The sequence below is a fragment of the Danio rerio genome, chromosome 14 (assembly GCF_052040795.2).
Source record: "Danio rerio strain M-AB ecotype USA chromosome 14, GRCz13ab, whole genome shotgun sequence".
Taxonomy (NCBI): Eukaryota; Metazoa; Chordata; class Actinopteri; order Cypriniformes; family Danionidae; genus Danio; species Danio rerio.
This window is the reverse complement of record NC_141034.1, coordinates 51,332,538-51,346,324: the sequence shown is the minus strand read 5'-3', so window position 1 is coordinate 51,346,324 and position 13,787 is coordinate 51,332,538. Positions and strand designations below refer to the sequence as shown.

The following is a 13,787-nucleotide window of genomic DNA, read 5'->3' as shown; positions in this document are numbered from 1 at the left end:
GCATCCTGCTGATTTGATTCAGAAAGGCACTTTTTTGATGGCTCTCCGATCAGGTTTACATTTGCGCTAAAATATCAAGGTGAAAGTCACCATAGCTTGGAAGAATAGACCCAGCTCACAACCCAACTCTGAGAATAGATTAACGGCGATATTTTTTTTTATAACGCAGAGTTTAAACCAATAACGGCTTACCACTAATATATATTTTTTTGAATATTTGAATATTTTTTTTTATGTTGTTTTTTTTAAAGAATGCATGTGTTCAAAAGGACGTGCACAGAAAAGATTGAAACTGACGCACGAAATAGTAATGGGTGTGGCTAACCTGTGACCTCAATCAAGATTGACCAAAAGAATCTCGGAGAAAAGATACCACCCCCACAAAGATTTTAGAAGTGCAAAAGAATGATCAAACAGAAAGCAAAATCAGTGAGCGCACAATGAAAAATCTGGTGGTAACTGCATAAAATGGCAATAGTTACTTTATGCAGTGCGAAATTTATTTTTATAATTTATAATTATTTTTATTAAATTATTATTATTATTATTATTATTATTACTATTAATAATAAAAATATATATATTTTTTTTTTTCCATTACAATGTACCTAATTTTGGTCAAAAACGTCAAATGTTTGTTTGAATAATAAAGACACAAAATTAACCCCGGCACACAAAAGTTCAGAACTTTTCAACCCGCAAACAAAACATTTTAACTCGCAAGCAAAGATTCTAGATGTGCAATAAATGACAGCAGAACAGAGAGCAAAATGAATGTGTAACGAAAATTGTAGTAACTGCGTAATAGGACAATGGTTTTATTTTTTGCTATCCAAAATATTTTATTATTATCTTTTTTTAAATTAAAAAAAATTTTTGCACTCTTTTTTTTGTTTTTTTTTTTATTTATTAGTACTTATTTTTTTCCCTAAAACTAAATATTTTTGATTGAATAATAAAGAAACAAAACTAACTACATAGAACCGTGCTGCCCCAAAAAGACATGGGTAGCACAATTTTTTTCTTGTTTCATATTAAAAACTAGGTAATATCCCTAATGGCAAGTTAACACTGCATGATTCACTCTACATGACTCTATGGGGTTGTATTCAGTTGCTGCTGTGTTCAGAAAGATACACACTACATGACATGAAAAATAACAGCTGACAATTCTGTCTGGATAGCAAACAGTTAAGATGTGATAAGGAAATAACTCAAGATCACACAGTTAAAAGTGGAGGTCAGTGAATAATTTTGCTATCTGCTAATCAAATATGCAGCAAATGTTATGTAATGCTTTTTTATTCTGAAATTGTGGCCTATAACTCCTCCCCGAACACCCCGCTATCCTCTATCTTGCTCTCTTATTGGCTCTCTCACCGCCAATGTGTTTTTCAGTCAGAACTTATTTCACACTGCATGATTTTGAATTACCAATAGGTCCAGATATTTTGCATGCCAAATATTTCATGAATCACATCTTTGATAATTCACACTCTGTGGCTGTTGCTCACATGAATGAACACTGATTTGCCACATAATTTGGAGATGACTGAAAATCAGGACTAAAATCATATAATGTTACTGCAACATCAATCTACCACAGCGATGCCCAAGCTAGGTTCTGCGGGTCAAAGTTGGCCCATAGTAACCTTTGATTTGGCCCACCATCCCACCTGAGAAGAAAAGGGGAATGATGGGGAGGTCTGTTGGGGCAAAGCCTTTGACAGACCTCAGCATTTCAGTTGTAACCTGACCATTTTTTTGTTTGCTTTATTGCTGAGCCACCAAAAAAGCTAAAAGAAATTAAATGTTTCACTCGAATGTTGTTAATTAATCAGATTTAAAACACTGACACTCAAGCAAATTAGGGCAGGTCCATCTTGACTAATGTAATCAACATTGAACTTTGAACCCTTGTGATATGTTTATGTTTTTACGGTAAATTCATTATTACCAATCTACATCACACGTCACACAGGTTCCCGGTTGCAAAAAAAGACCGGTTGCAATAGCAAACGTGTCGTGTTGTGCTGTAGGATGCCAAAGCCCAAAAATAGAAAACTTAAATTTTACCTTACACCACACTGCTTTTAATGCCAACCGCAGACATCTTTGGCTATAGGGAGCTGAATGGAGTGAGGACCTAATTAAAAATGCTCAACTCTGCAGTTCTTCTTTTATATCAGGTAAGTTCACGCTATGCTGAATCATACACATAACTAATTTTTGATTGCAGCAATGATTTCAGCAAAAGCAGTTAAATATGGTGAATTAAACTGCGGACACTGAATGCTTAGAATGAAACATGAAAGTGTAAGTTCACATATCCTTTCGTACAGGTGTAGTTCGCTGTCAGAATGCAGTTGTATTGCTTGTTGATGATTACAACAAGCCTTGTATAGCTCTGTCTTCTTTCCTTGTCTTTGGCTAGCAGAACCCTGGTTTTTAGCATGACATAGTTTTGAATCTGGTAATCATGGAACATTATTTCTTGCTCATGACCGCACAGAACAAACTTGCTGGCATCCAAAGACTTGTAGGTCTTTAACTTCTCTCTTGTAAAATCATTTGGAGTTTCATGAGAGTTTGAATATTCAGGGTGGATGCTTGGTCATTTCATCTTATCCAATATCCATTGGGAGGGAGGGTGCTATCTATCGCAAATGGACGTGTCAGACAAACCCACTGACATTAACGTTTACTTTGCCAAATCACTGTGCTTATCACTGGCTGACAAGCTGTTATAATACGCTGAAAGTATTATGTAAATATTATATACATTATGTAACCAATATAACTTCTAAGACACCACAAACTCTTTACCGCATCGGATGTCATTCCCCCACTGTAAATGCTAGCGCTCCTGGTTTTTTTACTGCATATTTACAAACATTGTAATTTATCTATAAAATCAAATTATTCTGCATCAGTCGATACTATTTATATTAATGTTTTCTATTTATTTTTAAATATTAGGAAAATACATTTGGAGATTATCTATGGCAATTTTTTATGTAAAACAGTTAGGTATAATGCCCTTTAGCCTACAGTACTCATTCAAGTTTGGATTTAGCCCGGCATAAAAAAAAGTTTGGGCACCCCAGATCTACCAAATTATTTAAATGACCTAAAACTTATTTCTATACATACATAAATGCATACATACATACATACACACAGAGAGAGAGAGAGAGAGAGAGAGAGAGAGAGAATATTATAAATGAATCAATGTTAATAGACTGATTGTCATTGCTGTTATTACTGTTTTATCCTAAAATGTTGTTTGTAAATGTATAATTTATTCAGTGTATAATTTATTCATATAATCTATTAATAATTGTATTGTCCTAAATTAATAATATGAATGATATTATATATTGAATAATAATGTAATATATTGAATAATATGATACATTATTTCTATTTTTATTGAATTATTATATGTATATATCATTTTTTGTACTACAACTACTACTATCGTTTACTGTGTTTTTATTAAATGTGTATGTTCTTTTAATTTTATGTAAACTTTACAACTGCTTTGGCAATACATTTGTAACATTTGTCATGCCAATAAAGCAAATATTGAATTGAATTGAAAGAGAGAGACAGTGTCTAATCTTCTAACAAACACACTTGTATCTGAACTACTAAAGAAAACTCAAACCGAACCCATCCCCAAACAAAACCTTTACAAACACATTGACAAAACATTACAATATAATTATGATGAAAAACTAAAAACCCAATTCAACCACCAAATTAAACTTCAATGTTATTCGGCCGTAAACAGAACCACACAGTTGGCAAATTCTCTATCATTAAAACAATTAAAAGAAAAACACATTCTTTCTAAATATCGCCTCTGTGCTCATGACCTGAAAATAGAAAAGGGCAGATTTATAAAAATCCTGGACTCCTAAAAACAGAGAATATGTAAACGGTGACACAAACCAAATAGAAGATAAGACACACTTCCTTCTGCTCTGCCCCAAAAACATTACAACAAGAGAAATAATTTTTCCCCAATTTGAAACATTGATTAATTAATTTCTTGATTTAAATGACTCAGAGAAACTTTGCCATGAACTCGGAGTGGATGACTTGACATCTAGACTAGCTGCAAAATATGTATACACCCTAAACACCATAAGAAATGTTAATGTAAATTCTTATTTAAATGATCTAGACTTTTTATTATTACTATTATTATTATTATTATTATTAGTAGTAGTAGTAGTAGTATATTTTATTAAATGTATTTACTGTATTATTATTATTTTCTCTGATGATGTTATTACCTATTTAAAATGCTTTGGCAATACTGTATTAAATGTAATGCCAATAAAGCAAGCAACTCGATCTTGAACTTAGTCTACATTAGAGTAAGCCAATTAAACAAGAAACGGTGTAAGACACCCCCTTGTGTTGGTGAAAATTATCAGAGGTGAATTCTGCTCATTGCTCCTCTAAGCTCCGCCCCTCACTCCACCACCGCGGAGACCTTCCGGTTCCCACGTGCAGACAGGTAAGCTCTTTTGTTTATCGTCTTAAAACGTTATTTTAAAGCTGTATGTGAATGAGCGTGCTAATGTTTCTGCAAATGTTATAAAAATGCTACATTAAAAATCTGTAACCTGGTTATCAGTAATCAGTACTTAATATATAGTCTGCATTGTTTTTAGTCTACGTTTTTCTGACATTAGGCTAGGTTTATTTTATTATTATTATTTTTTTTTTTCAAATCAGTCGTGTACATCAGAGTTACCTCTAATTTTGATGAATAATGTTTATTGCATTACTTTAATTTCATGTGCTTTACCATGATGGGGTTTAGTTGTGTTAATTAAGTGTTGCCACAATACTGGTATCTCCAACACTGAGGTAAAGTTGGTTTTATATTCACACATTCAGACTTTCTCTTTAATAACATAATTTTAGAAAAGTATTATTTGCAAATTCTGAATAGTGAAATAATATTAGCAGCTAATGACAATCAACGTACAGCATTGTTCACAGTCAATTAAATAGTGCTAATGTTGTTTTGAAGTCATATTTACATGTGATTTCAGAACGATTATTCAAAGTACCATGGTAAACATTATATATGGACCCTTTTGACAAGACTGTTATGATGCATGTAACGTTCATCAGCATCTTAAATCCTTTAAAGTTTTTAATATTTTGACGTATTTATTTTGACTTTTTTTCCCCCAAATCAGCCGTGTACATCAGAGTTGCCCCTAATTTTGATAAATAATGTTTATTGCATTACTTTAATTTCATGTGCTTTACAATGATGGTGTTTAGTTGTGTTAATTAAGTGTTGCTACAATACTGGTATCTCCAACACTGAGGTAAAGTTGGTTTTGTATTCACACATCCAGAATTTCTCTTTAATAACATAATTTTAGAAAATTATTATTTGCAAATTCTGAATAGTGAAATAATATTAGCAGCTAATGACAATCAACGTACACCATTGTTCACAGTCAATTAAATAGTGCTAATGTTGTTTTGCAGTCATATTTACATTTGATTTCAGACCGATTATTCAAAGTACCATGGTAAACATTATATATGGACCCTTTTCACAAAACTGTTATGATGCATTTAGCGGTCATCAGCATCTTAAATCCTTTAAAAATTTTTATATTTTGACGTATTTATTTAATTTTTTATTTATTTTTTTCAAATCAGCCATGTACATCAGAGTTACCTCTAATTTTGATAAGTAATGTTTATCGCATTACTTTAATTTCATGTGCTTTACCATGATAGTGTTTAGTGTGTAAATTAGTGTTGCCACAATACTGGTATCTCCAACTTCTATACGATACTTTGAAATACATCGATATTACATAGCATTTTTGATACTGTGGGGAACATATTCAGCAACATTAAAAGTGTGCAAACGAAGTAAAAGGTTCACGAAACCCTCAAGTACTTTTTTTTTGAGATTTTAACATTTGTGTGCTTTGAGCATCAGTTAGGACAATGATAGCACCTGTTCGCTTTAATTGTGGGAAAACTGGATAATTTTAAGTTTTTGTCAGCTAATTTCATCTTCCAGGTTTAAAATAAATTTGGGGGCGGGATCAAAATCGGCGACGTAGTGCAAAACAGCAAGTGCAAAGGTGACACATCAGTTTCTCATTATTATTCAGAGCTGAGTTTTCTTATCCTATGAGAAGAGCCGGCTTCTTAATTATTCATGACTGCGCGTGCTTTCCAAAGGCAAGGCAGACCTGCCAGTGCCAAGCTTTAAGACATAGACCCACGGCACACAGTATTTAGCTGTTGATGAAGGCTCGTATGTGCTTGTTTCCATGATTTACGGGGTTTGTTTCATGTTTTTTCTTGTGATGCTGTCAGGGCCGATTCAGCAAAGCTGTTGAGTGCAGCAAGCCTTTTTGTCGGGAGAGCAGTATGAGACTTGGAGAATGGCAGGCGTTGTCTTTTATCAGGAGTTTGTTCACATTTAAAAACATCGCCGTGCTGCTGTGTTTGCCTAAATCCTCTAGATTACCAACAGGGCTAATGGTTAAAATAGACAGGGCAAGAGACCTACTGCATTGAGTTTGCATTCAAACCTATGATTTAGACCCAGGGATTGAGGGAGAAGTCCTCATTTATAGTGTTTAAATGAACACGCTTATCCTTATAAGGATATAAATTGTGGTTATGCGAATATGAAATTACGAATGACAAACGTAGCAGGGCATTAAATTACTGTTTATTTCTTTGCATTTTAACTTTTGTAAACTATAAAATCATGCGTCTCCTCATGGTTTTTGTCTCATTTTGTGAGCAAACTGACAACAGTTGTTCGCTCCCCTCCTTCTCCCCTGCTGGCCACATCCACTCCTGCTCTTTTCCCGCAGAGCTCCACGCCCATTATGATGCATCTTTTGAAAAAAATTCTGAGGTAGACCTGAACCGGAAGTGAGGGGGTGTCATGACCCTTTAAAAGGGGGTAAAAGAACTAAACCATACCATGGTTATACCATGATTGTAGTCTGCATAGTTTGTAGTTTGATACGTTTTGTGCCATTTATTTCAGTCAAAACACCAAATATTTGTCACTTTAGGAGAAATGTACCAACATCACATTGCAGTAATGCTAATACCAATGATGGATAATGGGATGAAAATGATACACTGTATCAGGGGTGGCCAACCCTGTTCCTGGAGAGCCACCTTCCTGCAGATTTCAGTTGCTACCCATATCAAACACACCTGAACCAACTAATTAGGACCTGAACACCACATGATAATTACAGGCAGGTGTGTCTGATATGGGTTGCAACTGAAATCTGCAGGAAGGTGGCTCTTCAGGAACACGTTTGGCCACCCTTCACTATATATACACCCTTTTCATAAGACAGTTATGATGCATTTAACGGTCATCAGCATCTTAAATCCTTATAAGTTTTTAATATTTTGACTTATTTATTTTATTTGTTGTATGAGCTTTTGTATAAATGCAATATCATACTCGTATCAGTGTGATATGGCTGTATATCGTCACTAGTGGGAGGTGTGCATGTCGCATATCCTATAGATATTGCTCTTCTCAACATTGCATATCTTGCAATGTGATTATTGCAGACACACGTTTTGATATCGATGCTGAAATAATATATTGTGCAGCCTTAATATAAATACTATAATACATATGAATATTACAAAAAAAATGTAATTAAATTATAAAGGCTTTCTAAACAAACCATGCCAGGCCTTGACTTTGTCATTGCCATCTTCCATGAATCACTTTGACATTTCAAGGCGTCTGATATTTCTGCAGACCTGCAGTTTACCAATCAAGCAAATAATTACCGCTTATGATGAATGTTGAAGACACATGCGGCTGGCACTCAATTTCCACTCTGAAACGAGCCCCCTGAATTAAAGCAATGCCCCGTTGTGCTTTGATCTCTCAATAATTCATTGTCTCATCTATGAAGCGCAAAATAATTGTACTTCAGAGGAGAGATTAGAGAGTGCGAGGCAAGACTAGTCAGGAGGTTAATTCCAGCCCCAACCATCACGTCCAGTGCTTTGCTCCGTGATGATGATGCATGCGTCTCTGATGGATCGCCACTCTCCGGGTGACATTAGGATTCCAGATTAGAAACAGGGCATGTGTGTGCATGACAGAAATACTCATGAGGAGAGAGAAAAAAACAGACAAGTTCAGCATCAGTTCAAGGGCATCAGAGTCTATGAAGACAGTGGCAGCCAGACATGTTATCTGTCGATTACATCATAAAAAGCATTGCGCAGAGTGTATGAATTTCAACCCTCAATATACAGTAAAAAAAAATTAAAAAAATTGGTAAATTAGCAGTTTTTCCTATTTTGTGATTCATGTTTTAAATTTTCATTGTTTATGTATGCTTTTGAATTGCATTATAGGAGCTTGATATTTCTTCCAACAACTTTTAACCTTGAAAAGGGGACTTTTATTAACATTTTCAATGGTTTAAAGTCATATATTATCTGGGCTTAAGCCCCTGATGTATTGTCAAAAGCCCCTGATCTTTTAGAATATGTCGCACATAAATGAAAATAGGTTGTATAACATTTATTTTGTTATTTAAGTACATAAAATTGGCGCATACATCACACGCATTTTGCGTTTAGACCTGCAGTTTACCAATCAAGCAAATAATTACCGCTTATGATGAATGTTGAAGACACATGCGGCTGGCACTCATTTTCCACTCTGAAACGAGCCCCCTGAATTAAAGCAATGCCCTGTTGTGCGGGTTTCTGAAAAGTTCAATTTAAAGTTTGTCTAAAAAGAGATGTTTTTTAGCTGAATGTTTCTGGCATACGCGCGCGTTCTGCTCTCAATATGTGCATGCAATCAATGCAGACAAAATCAAGATTAAAACTGAAATCGCAATATTGTTCAAGAAAATTGTTATAGGTTTCTTCTATCAATCTATTTCTTCTATTCAATCTAGTTAAATTTTTAACATCAAAAGTCGACAAATCACAACTGTAAATAAATGGAAAACATTTGTGAATCCAAAATATGGAAGCTGTTAATTAATAGATACATTTTACAGTGTAGCTGTTTTCATCCACCCAATTGTATGTGCATACTGTGAATATTATAAAATTGTGAATATAGAAAAAATATTTAGTGGAAATTCCAAGATGTGAATACATGTTTAAAATGCTCAGTAAGACTTTATGCACACATCTCGGTAACATAAACCTTTTATTCAATAAGAAAAGCATGCGCATTAACTCTTGTATGAAATAAACACATTAATCAAATAATTTCAGCATGTGCATAAAAACACCAGTGTGCCATCTCAAATGTTGATGTGCAGTTCTAATAATGCTCTCATAAGTTAGATCTACTAACTTAAAGGGCACCTATTTGACCCCTTTTACAGGATGTAAGATAAGCCTTTGGTGTCTCCAGAATGTGTTTGTAAAGTTTCAGCTCAAAATACTTATCATATAATTTATTATAGGCTCCAGAATCTGCCCATTTTGTTGTTTGAGTACGGTCTAGCGGTTTTTGTTGCCTGTGGCTTTAAATGCTACAGCAGATAAACAGCAGTCAGTGATAGAGACAGACACAGATTAAGCTGAAATACAGCTCATTAGTCAAAAATACTAAGTAAGTTTACTCCATGTATTTGTGGTGGATTTTATTTAAGCCTTTCTGAAATTAGGAGTCACACACAAATGCCACTATTCTGTCTTTATTACAAACATGCTCTGTTTTAAACACGCTTAAAATTTATAAAACTTATAAAAATCACAGAGAGTTAAACAGATATTTTAATCTCTCTGCAAAAAAAAAAAATCCTGAGGACATGTCTATACATGTTTTTATAGAAACATGGCGCCTGTCAATCAACTGGTGGATGGGGAAAACCACACTCCTATGTCACGTTGCGGTGGGCCTCAAAATCACTGGGATTTGGCTCCTATTTTAACGTCAGAAAATTTCTGAAAAGAGACTTGTTTGGATTCTATCACTCCAATATGACAGTAGACAGACTATACCTACACACAGTTCTGTCCAAACAGCTTACAAAAGTTTATCACAGGTGCCCTTTTAAAAAATAGGTAGTTTACTAACATTTTTGAGTAATCTAAATCGGGGTTTACAATAGATGCATTAATTAATGTTTAAAAAATCTATTTGAAATACATCTACAGGCCTTGCTGTCCTTTGTTACATTGGCAAAGCTCTTGTAATAATAATATTTATATAACAAGTAAGGATTAATGTACTGTGCATTGATTGCTTTTGAGTTTGAGCATACCTAAGAAAAACCAGACTGCATGAATAAAGTATAATCTTAAGCATCATGAAATGATTCAGCAATAAATACATGTCTTTGGTGAAGGTTATTTTGTAGGTTTTCAGCAGGGAAGTCTTTTCATCTTTACAAAATTGTATGAAATCTTTAGAAATAAAGCTCAAGAGGGAAAATGAGAAAATGACAATACATTGCATTAATGACATTTGCCACAGTAATTGAATCTGGGCACCGTGAGTTACAGAACAGCCATGTAAATTGTAATTTGTAATTCAGTAAGCCACTGAAGCATGAAATCCATTTTTCCCTTAACTGTGAGAAGGCCCTTCAAATTCAGTTTAATATATTTTTATGAGAATTTTTTTCCCATGTGAATGGCATGAAAAGCTGCATTGAACATCACTTGGAAATAAAATATAATATTTTTGAAACAAACCCTTTAAATCGTTCAATACTTTCAAACTATGTTTACACTATTTTATGTATTATTTATTACTATATTACGCTTATATAAATGTATATAAATTAATCATTTATATATTTTTTTGCGATTTAAAAATAACTGATGAATTTGCATATAATTTTGTGATTTATATATACACACACACACACACATATATATATATATATATATATATATATATATATATATATATATATATATATATATATATGAGCAATATCACACTCGTAGCAGTGCAATATGGCTGTATATCAGCACTGGTGGTAGGCGTGCATACAACCATATCGCACTGCTACGAGTGTGATATTGCATTTAAACAACAGTTTTTATAGTTTGTATTGTTACGTGCCGGCTCAAGCACGCAACAAAATGAAGGGAACCTAAACCAAGTTGAATGTAATAATGCAAAAAGATATTTATTTAAAGGTTACAAAAAGACACAAATGATAAAACAAAATAATGTGCAAAAGGGGTATCAAAGTAAACAAATTAAATGTCTAACGTAACAATATTCAATACAACAAATTACATAGGAGCAAAGTTTAAATAAACAAAATTATTTTAAGCGGTGGGTAAGCCAAGGGAAGTCAAACGAAAAAACGGTCCTCCAAAGCAGTCTGTCCAAGACATTTTGGAAGCTCCTTTTATAAAGCCTGAAGATTATCCGCACCTGCTGCATCATAACGAGTCACCTGTTTAGAATCAGACATAGATATATACACTAGATGTCGCCTTGCCTATTGTTGTCTATTGGACGGAATGCGTCAATAGCGCCGCCATTTTGCTACAGGGTAGCGCTCCTTTGAAATGAATGCGGGACCAAAATACAGTTGAGGACTGTGGCCATGCAAAGCCAGAGATATACACATATACACATATATCTATGATCGGGAGTTTTCCTGGATGTTAGTATGTAATTTTTTTTTCTAATTACGAAAATTATAATTTTACATCACTTTTCTACATTGATGGATCAGTGACCGCACGGGCATTCCTGACAAAAAGCTTGTGTTTGTGTGTACAGAAATGTACTATTCACCCTCCCTGTTAAATTTAATCTAATTCGTGTCCTGAAACACAGCTCCTCTCCTGCTTTCACTTCTCATACTGACGGAGGGAGCGATTCGTTTGTGAATGAATCCCCCGAACGACTCTTTCACTAACGTTAGCCGACAATAATACAAGTTTTTGGCAGTGCAGCATCTCGTTGTCATATATCTTTTGCATTGTTTGCTGATTTTATTCAACAAAACTAGCATAAGCCGAGTGTTTAGTGCGAGTTGGAGCTGCTTTGCCGTATGGTGAATGCAGTAAGTGACTGTTATCCTCAATAACGTTACCTGATTTGCATAAAAGTTCAGAACATACAAAAACAGAAAAAAACTTAATATTACCTATGAAATGTTCTGCCTTTGTGCTTTGTTTTTTTTGTTTGCTCGTTACTACACCCGTAGACAGTGCTAAAGTCCCGCATCTTCACGTAATAACACTGTCTTGATTAGTGCGGTTGAATGACATTTGTCCTGGGAGCACTGTACCAATGTGGCGGCGCTATTGACACATGCTCAGGGTCCCTATGCGATATCTAGTGTATATATCTATGAGAAACAGAAAGCAAAAACCAGGAAACAGAACGAACCAATCACAAATCCATAACAGTATTTACATATATATATTAAGAGAGAGATAGAGTTTTTTTTAATTTTGTGTAGGGTATGAATGGTCAAAAAAAAACAATATTTCACCACAGTTTATAACAATTAAACCCTGAAAAAGACAGAATAGCTCTGAATGCAGACACAGAGCTTTTGTTTGATCATGAGAAGGTCTGTGGGCAGCTGCGGTTTCTTGGCTCTCTCTACAGCTCCTCTGACCTCAGACAGCCTGACATTTCTCCAGCGCTGGGCTTCTGGCACGCCTGTAGCTGTCGAGATGCTCCAGCGTTTGGCAGGAGAAAAGAGGAATTCGGTGGCTCCGATGCCGTCGGCACGAGTCCAGATCCTCTGAGCTCCACCAACACACGTGTGGCGCACATGCAGGTGTGATTTCTGCAGCCCCTCCGAGCTTCACGCATCTGCCAAAACCACACTTCCTACCTCCCACCTGTTAATGCTCTTTTTGCCCATAATACTCTGATTTGCTGGTATTTTGCAGGCTTGTTTGTGAAGCAAATCCCTTCTTTTGTTGGGGAATCCAGCACAGATGGCAGACGCTGTTTGCGCTGGTTTACAGAAAGCCTCTTTTTTTCTAGTTTTTATACAGTTGAAGTCAGAATTATTAGCCCCTTGTATGTTTTTCCCTAACTTCTGTTTAACGTAAAGTAACACATTTCTTAATATAATAGTTTTAATAGCTAATTTCTATAATAACTGATTTTTTATCTTTGCCATGATGACAGTACATAACATTTGACTATGTAATTTTCAAGACACTAATATTCAGCTTATAGTGACATTTAAAAGCTTAAATAGATTAATTACGTTACGTAGGATAATCAGACAAATCATTGTATAACAGTGGTTTGTTCTGTAGACAATCGAAGTATAAATATTGCTTAATGAGGCTAATATTATTGACTTTAAAATGGTTTTAAAAAACAAAAGAAAATAACACTTTCTACAGGAGAAAAAATATTATAGTAAATGCTGTGAAAAATTCCGTACTCTGTTAAACATCATTTGGGATATATTTAAAAAAGAAAAATAATTCTGCGAATTCAACTGTATGTCTGACCAGATGAATGAACGTCAGAGAGTCTCACGGCAAAGAGAATATGAAACTCACGCCAAACAAATACTGGAAGCCTGTGGAAATATTTACACCTGGATAAGCTGTTTACTGAACACACAGCGAGGAGATGCTGAAAATCACCTGCTCCGAGTCTTGTGTGCTCCTGCCAAAACCGCTGTTTGTGTCCTGTGCTGAGAATAATGCAATTTTTGTTTATTCCACCATGACATTCCACTTGTTTCCTATTGATTTTATTTGATTTATTTTTTGACAAAATGAGCTAAAATGCAGTTTAT

At 34.6% G+C, this 13,787-nt stretch overlaps 1 long non-coding RNA gene across 1 annotated transcript in view; it reads left to right on the top strand.

The window, feature by feature from the left end:
- The first annotated feature begins 4,450 nt into the window (after positions 1 to 4,450).
- Positions 4,451 to 13,787, top strand: part of LOC137487503 (uncharacterized) — a 41,490-nt gene continuing 32,153 nt past the window's right edge. The window contains exon 1 of the long non-coding RNA XR_015507998.1: positions 4,451 to 4,531. This is a non-coding gene — a long non-coding RNA (uncharacterized LOC137487503). The remainder of the gene's footprint in view (positions 4,532 to 13,787) is intronic.